General features: G+C 30.0%; 1 long non-coding RNA gene across 1 annotated transcript; it reads left to right on the top strand.

Moving 5' to 3' along the window:
• The first annotated feature begins 6,574 nt into the window (after nt 1-6,574).
• On the top strand, nt 6,575-7,472 carry LOC18590258 (uncharacterized). The gene is made up of 2 exons (XR_001928339.2): nt 6,575-6,849; nt 6,994-7,472. It is a non-coding gene; the product is annotated as an uncharacterized LOC18590258 (long non-coding RNA).
• The last annotated feature ends 1,340 nt before the right edge of the window (nt 7,473-8,812 follow it).

Below are 8,812 nucleotides of genomic sequence, written 5' to 3'. Positions count from 1 at the left end.
TTTTTTTTTTTCCTTTTGTTGCTTTTGCCGATTACAACGGACTCTTTCATTTAATGACTCTAATGAAAAATAAAGCCCACAATTCAATGAACTTGAGTTTAAACAAGACAAGAATTATATAAAAATTATACATTATTCTTTGAACTAAATATTTGATAAGATGTTACAATATCTTTAAAATCATTTTTTTATATGAAATTAAACAGACATATGATAAGTCTGCGTTTACATCTAACTTGTAATGCAATTGCCAATTCGCTACAGATAATAAGCTTTGTCCATTCATGTAGTCTTGTTTTCTTAACCTCACACATTATTAGTTGAATCCAAATTCTTGCATAATTTTCGAAGATTAGTGTCTGAAATTCTTACATAATTAGTTAAAAAGCCATAAATAGATAAATTTTACAATATCAATCCAACAATTGAGAATGAGAAGGATTAAACTTGTTCATTGTAGGACAAAAATAAGCATATAAATGTGTGTGAAGATTTTGATGGTAAGCATGAGGACAAGTAATGTGTGGGGGAGTTTTAGGGGAGCAGACATTGTGAGATCCTCCCTTCCCTTTGGTTAATGATGAAGTAATCCACAAAGGAAGCCAACCGTGCGAATCAGTAACATGTCCACCATTTTTGGTCACTGATGTGCCTGTCATTTTCCTAAAAGATAGGGCTCCTTTTTGATGATGTGGCTGATAGCTATCTACCGGAGTATACTTGCATATCTGGCTTCTCCTGCACGTTGACATCGGCATATGCTTTCCTTTGCCTCATTCCTTTCGGAATTTTAATAATAGCAACTGGATTTAACCCAATTTGGTTCATTCATTGGCGAATCGCAACATGATCCCACGTGCTTTCTTATTTTTTTCAATTATTACAAAGCTTAATTCACTTAGAGATATGGATTTTCTCATTCTTAATATCATCTGAGCTAATCATCATTTTAGACTCAGTAGTTGGCTGGGGATGGGTAGGTGGGCATGGCAAAGCCATGTGGCAATTGCAATGGTAGTTGGAAAGTAGATTCTTTTAAGACAAAAGCACCACCACAAACCAGTTGTTGTACATGTCTTAAATCCCATGTTGATCCTCAATTGATGTCTATATATATATACATTCGATTGATAAAATCATTAAATTAGCAAACAAATTTGGGTCTAGACTCTAGAGTTATGCAATAAATAAGTTACCTCCTAAATAATAATGTAGTCAGTGTCCCAGTCTCTTTCCATCCTTTATTCTTTTTCGATCTGATAACCAAGAAAGGGACATGAAAATTTTAATTAATGAATTATTTTTGTTCTAGAGGAGCACTTAAAAACGTTGTTCTTTTTTTCGCTCCCTCCAAACATGAAATGATTTCTAAACAGGAGAATGAGAGGGTTGTTGGTGCCAATGGAGTTTAGATGGAATTCAAGAACCTACAAAATTGACTTTAAAACGAACCTTTTAATAAACGTTATCTTTAAGACTTATTTCGTTCCTATCACTCAGTATGTAAAGGGAAAAAATACGAATAGTTTTAGAGATATAATGAAACCAATGTTTAACTTCAACTTACACTTTATGAGAGTATACCGTTAAATACACTCGGGTTTACAAAATTATTCGACCTTAAAGCCTTCTTTTTGTAATAAGTAGATTATAAAAAATTTGAATGCTTTTGTAGTTGATTGGAACTTAAGAGTTTATGTTAATAAAACACAACACTTATCTTACTCTTGATATTTCTGCACTTATTTTGTTTTTGATTTGATATGTCAAAATGGTTAACAACAAGCCCTTTATATAAGCTTGCAAATGTATTTTCTTTAAGGACACAACCTTTTCATTAAGACATTATTTTGTCTAAAAGACATTTTTATATTTTCTCAGATACAACTTTTGAATAAAAATATTATTTCAATAATCATCTTATAAAAAGACAACTATTCATTTCATAAAACATAATCTTTAACTTATAATTTAAAATAATAATTTTTCATATTTAACTTTTGAGCTATGGTATATTTTCAATTTGTCTCATAACTTTTGAATGTCATTTTACTAAGAAACATAACCGTTTACATAAAAACCTGCCTATAATCCAATAGACATACTATGTCACTTTATGTGACATAATCTTTGAATTAAGATAGTTTTTCATTATATAACATAATTTTTTATTTTGAAAATACACCAACAAGAGCTTGCCCTTTTCTTAATGGTGGGGAATCAATGTTAATTTTTTTTTTGAAAAAAAAATTAACATGTGAAACATATTTAACATATGGGAACCAATTAATAAAAGTTTACAGGGATGAGATTTGATTTGATTTTTTTTTTGAAAAAGGGCAAATCAATACAAGTATAATATTATAAATAACAAGTCATAAGACATCTACAAATTATAAAAGTACTTATCTAATGAAAAAGATCTCAAACCTATAATTTGCAAATTAAATTTCGGTTAAAGAACAAAACTAAAAATGATAAGTATAAGATTGATTAGATAATTTCATAACTTTAATTTAGAGAAATTTTATTTTTTTATTGTTTAATTTCAAATTTCAAATTGCATTGAATAACTTTATTAAAATACTACCCTTGAAATTAATACTGTTTTTTTGTTGGTGAAAGTCGAAAGGATCCCTTAATGTTTATTCATTCATTGAAAATGATTTTACTATAAAACAATGACCATTTCATTGTAGTAAAAAAGGGGGGGATTTTGATTACTGTTACGTGTACGTGCAATCAAAAGATACATCACGCAATGTACACACAAGAAAAGCATGCATTACGCTAAAGAAAAAAAAAAAAAACAATTGAACACCGTTGTATCTTTTCATAAAAGAAAATCAAAATTCAAAAGCAATGTACGAATTCAAAGTTAGTTGTTAGATTTTGCTTAAAATAAAAACCATTTGAAGGGTTCACTGTTTTACGTCAAAGTCAAAATTTTTATCTTTAAATAAAAACAAGTTAGCTGTATATGCCCAATGTATTCTTTTGTTTCAAGGAAACACAAAACTATAGGCCATAAAATCCTTGAACAAAACCCGTCATATCAGATTTTTAAAATCAACATCTGCTTTCTAATTAATTAATTCATTAATTAATCAATCTTTTGTTTCTAGTTACCCCTATTCAAAGTTGACGTCTGGATTTGCCCCTTATGGACTTATATTTCTTTGAATCCAAGTCTAACCTTCCCAATATGTTACTCTTTTGAGAGGTTAAATTTGGTGTGACTATTTGAAATGCAAAATTCTGTCAACATATTTGTAACCAGCAGTTATTGGAATAAGAGAATCAACCGAGTTGACACTTCTAAAAATATTTAGATTTTGAGTTTCAATTCGACTTTCTCATTTAAGCTCATTTTAATTAAATTTATTATTTAAAGATAAAAATGTATTTTTATATAGTAATAATTAAAATCCTTTAAACATAACATTTCATCAATATAATAATATCTCAAATTTAACACAAATCCAAAAAATTAAGGTTATTGACTGAATGGATCCATAAATAATTCTATTGAAAATTACTTCTATCCTCTACTTATTTGTTTGTAATTATTTGATTGTCTTCCGTTTGCTTTTAATTTTACCCCAAAAAGATAACTTAGTAAAAGTTATAGTAATTTAAACTCTATTTTTTTATGTTTTATTTTTTTACAAAAACAGAAATATTAAAAAATATTAAAAAATAAAAAGAAGAAATAACTAATAAAAGTATGGACTAAATGAAGTTTTAATTAATTTAATTGTATAACACATTCCTTTTGTTAGCATTTGATTAAGGATTTAAATTCAAATTCCAACTTCCAAATTCACTATTAGAGGCTAGCGATATCTCTGGTTATGTAATATTCTAACAATTGAAAGAAAATAACAGTATGTGCATGATTACCATGGATTTAGTTCTTATGTTTGCCTTTTGAACTTCATTTGATCTTCTGGAATATTAGATTGAACATGTTAGTATATGTATAGAATCTTGACTGCATTGAACATCATTTAGATAAAATAGGGTTATGGTAATCAATTGGACTTCATTTAAATGATAAGAGTGGAGTAAGAATTTAATTGAGATTCTAAGTTGGGATAATAATGTTTTCATTTATTAGCAAATCACGTGCATTTTGTATTATTTTTCACCAGCTATTTCTTGAACCACATTTTAATCTTTCCCTGCAAGGAAATAATATGTTACTAATCTTTAAGCAAGATTTGGCATTTTAAATTGGGTTATTATTATTATTATTATTATTATTATTATGAATAATAATTATTAGTATTATTATGAATAATAATTATTAGTATAGTCCATTAAAGCTGAGACGTATAGAGAAAATTAATTAATTAATTAATTAATTAGTACTAGTATAGTATATGGTAGAGCAGTTTTGGCCAAGCTCTGGTTTGGTTTAGAGCTATGATTTATTAAGAAATGTCGGCTTGGTTTGGAGACATTGAATTGAAATTGAATCGTTCAATGGTAAGCTTGGTGGGAGTTGAAACGCGTAGCAGTTCCGCGGTGAAGGTGGACCATGGAGCCTTGATGAGAGGCCGGTGCCATCCACACACCTTGCCTTTACCCCCTACCGTTGAGAATTGATGGTCCTACCACCACTTTACACTTTACAAGTTTAAATCTTCAACAGCAGTTCGTTTGTTCCAGTCCAGGGGCCAGTGGGTGCGACCTCTGTAAGGGCTCAGTGGTTTAAGGTAAGTAGATATCCTTTTCCGCATCTGCCAAGTCGGCTTGAAAGGGCCGTTTCTTTTTTGCACTTGGGCCAAAAATTAGAGGGTGCTCTCCCTTCGGTTTGGTGCCTACCATGAGTCCCTTGCAGAGGTGTCCCACTATCAGATTCGTGGCTTTCCTCCAATTCACATCGATTATGGATATAAATTTTTTAAGTCCCAATTTAATTATTAGATTATTATATTAATATATATTACATATTAATAATAATAAATAAATATATAAATATATATAACTTTGCTTACACCATTAGTTTAACATGGTTTCTTGGTCAAGCCTTTCATTGGGGTAGGGATGAGCAAATGAATAGATTAAGTGATTTGGTCTATCATACTTAAGGATCAAATAAATCAATTATTTTTAAAAAATGATTAAAACTGATCAAATATAATGAAAGACCAAACCGATCAAATATAAAATTAGTTTGGTTAGTCCGATTTTGAACCAATGGATTAAAATTTTATTATTATTTTTATAAATTATAATATTAAAACTTATAAATTTCATCCATAATTATATATATGAAATTAATGATATAACTTATATGTTATAATGTTTTATATCAAAGTTTGTATAAATAATAACTAATTACAAACAATATGTTATAAAATCTAAGGTGAGAGTTAATAAACTTATTAAGTGTAATCATATAAATAAAATTTATTATAAGTTATAGTAATACTTATATATAAATTAAATATATATATATATATATAATATATGACTTTATTATATATATAAAATTAATGACATAACATATATGTTATAATATTTTATATCAAAGTTTGTATAAATAATAACTAATTATAAACAATATGTTATACAATTTAAGGTGATAACTAATAAAGTTATTAAATATAATCATATAAATAAAGTTTATTATAAATTATAATAATGCTTATGTATATGTATATATAATATATTTATATAATTATATATATTCATACTATTTTATATTACGAAAAATTACTACGGTGTAATAATTATAACATATTAATATGTAATATATTTACTGTCATATATTATAATATTAACATATAACTTTTATCATTGAAAATATATTACTTGTAATTTTATATTATTACAAATTTATAAATAAATAAATATGTATAACTAATATTAAATTACTATGATTATGATTTGTATATGTACGTATAATATCTTTATATATTTTAAATATACTATTAATTAAATTTATTATCAATTCTTCTTAATAAATAAAAAATATTATATATATGACTATATATATAAATATATAAAAAATTAATTTAGTTTTTTGAATTGATTAATCTAAAAATTTTAAAATTAAAAATCGATAAAAAAAACTAAACAAACTAAATATTTTGAATCAATTGATTTAATAAATTAAATAAATTAAATATTTTATTAAATATATTTAATTTAAATAAATAATTGATCTAAATTAATTTTGCTCATTCTTACATTCGAGGATATTTGGCTTTGTCTAAAATAAATATTTGTAGAAAAAGCCCGTGAGGCCACAGGGCAGGGAGGCCAGCTTCTTCGTGACTGCGAGACTTTTGTTTGGGATGATGAGCCAACACGTGTCAGCTTTCAGAAGACGCCACGACACGACGTTGAAAGAAATAGCCGCAGCCCATATCACCCTCCCCTTCTTTTTCTTTGTGCTGTAACACACGAAGCTCTGTCAGATTTGTACCATCGAGATGCCGCAACTGGGCCCCACTCAACATCACTTCAAACCCGAAAGCGCTTGCTTCTCGTACAATAATTAATGTAGTGTGTACTATCTACAGCAGCATGGAATGCGAATAAATTGCCATTTTATATCCTTAGGTTGGCAAATTGGGTCCCGATCCAAAAACCCTGAAATGCAATCCCGAGTCCCAACCCAGTCTATGGGCTGAGTTGAATTTATTTCCTCTGTCACAAAGAAGATATGAAAAGGGCTACCTGCCGCCACAGGTAAGGACTACCGAGAAGAGGGCTACTTGGAGCAAGATGAGAGTTATCCTGAACGGAAGAGGGCTATCTGTTACTAAAGTGAAGCTGACATCGGTCTTGGAGACTTGCTATGTTCCCAAAAGGAAATCACTAAAGTAAAGGGTGGTGAGTGCAAACTTAAGGCTTTTGGGTTCAAGTGTGGCCCCAAGTTATATATTAATTCCTAATTTTGCTTGGTTGATTCTTTAAGCGCATAGAAGGCACACGACACCGTCATTTTCTTTTTCTCATATTAAACGTCTTGCTCAGGCTAGAGGAGGTGTTGAGAACTCAGTGATTCGAGCTGTTAAAGAAAGAAGAAGAAGAAGAAGAAGAATGATTTTGGGCGCGAATCAACATCCCGTTGAAAGAGATGGGGAATAAGGGTATAGTGCCATTTTATCCCTCTAGTTAATGAGTGAGTAAAACGCCTAGAGTCATGTCGTTTTGTTTCATGTCTTTTGCTGGCTTAAACGCCACTTCTTATGTCGTTTTGCTTATATTTTGTAAGGCTGAAAAGCCACGTGTCTGAGTGTCTGTTTCCTTTACTTTCCTAGCCGATTGAGCAACCGTTGTAAAGCACAGAATTCCAATTCCATGTCTGGAATCCTGTGCTCAGCTATTTTTTCTCTCTATGCTTTTCACTCTCCAAAGCCGATTTACTAGGCAGAGATTGTTACTGTCATATAAATACCAATATGAAAATGAGTGAGGTGGCTTTTTTCTCCAATTTGTTTTCGATTCCCAAATTCATTCTCTGCTCCTCTGTTTTGGGTGTTTTGATTTTCTCAGTTTGAATACCATTCCTGATTCATCAGGAATTTCTTCAGGAGGGTTATCTGGACGGTGACCTCATCATCAATGAAGTTAACTTCAAAAATCAATTTATTTTCTTGCAGCTGTGTAGACCCCTTATTAAGGTTTAACTTTAACAAAGTGAATTATTAGCTATCTTTATCTTGCAAGTTTCTTTTTTTCTTATAACTTAAAAGAGTAAAAGAAGTTGTCTTCCGAAGCATTTATTGCGTGGTTTTGGTACATCAGCTGAGGAAGACAAGCAGTGAAACAGAGAACAAGATTAAGAAACCAACAAAATGACTAAAGACTGCATTGTTCCTCGAAGGTATTATTCAATCCAAAAGTTTTTATTAGTATAAGAGGGAGGCTAACCAAAGAGCCGAAGATCTTGCTGCGAGAAGTCGGTTACGAAGTGTAGTCCTTAAAGAGTTTTTCAGTAAGCTTTTATTGGTTTCTTATTTTTCTTTGTGGAGCTGTCTATTTGTGGTCCTGTTGGGTGAAGATGAGCCCTTTTTGATGCTTTTGATTGTGAATTGGATGCTGATATCAGTGAATGTCCAGGCACTGAGTTAGGGTTTTGTTTATACTGCTCTGCATAGCTTTGTACAAGTCTTTTTGTTTACAGGTCCCCAAGATGATGCTAAAAGTAGTGGAAATAAGATTTGGATCCCTGGTATTTTTTGCCTTTATGCAGGGGTCTGGGATAGGTTCTCGTTTGTTATTAAGGGATGTTGGAGTGAGCTGCTTACCTAGAAAAATTGGGTATACCACCCTACATTCTGGTGGGTGAGTCGGTTTGTAATGGTTATTCATTCCTTAAAGCTGGATGATGATCTTCAAAATATTTATAGAAAAAATTGAGGAATAACACTCCTCATTAAATAATTTTAAAAATAATCACCCATATAAAGTTATTTATTTTTATCAAAAAATAAACATGAGTAGATCAAAATGCTTTTAAAAACATCTTGGCAAATTAATTAATCTTCTGATATCTCCTTTCCGCCATAGAGAAAATAAATGCTCAACTATTTCAGTTTGCTCAACTCTTTTAGTTCTCTGAACTATATCAATTATGTCAACTCTTTATTGAGCACCATCGTCATCAGGCTGTGATCTATCTCTCGGTATCTGGTCATATCGTTGTCAATAGACAGACCCTAGAGCAGAGATGACATCAAAGTATGTTATTGGGTTTATTGCTGCAACACATTAATTTTTGAAACTTTTTGCATAAATTAAAACATTGCCCAGAATTGTTATATGGCATGCTTGTAAAAAATACATTAAA

This window comes from Theobroma cacao, chromosome 6 (assembly GCF_053813885.1).
Source record: "Theobroma cacao isolate CCN51 chromosome 6, ASM5381388v1, whole genome shotgun sequence".
In the NCBI taxonomy this organism is placed as follows: Eukaryota; Viridiplantae; Streptophyta; class Magnoliopsida; order Malvales; family Malvaceae; genus Theobroma; species Theobroma cacao.
This window is presented reverse-complemented; position numbering and strand designations above follow the sequence as displayed.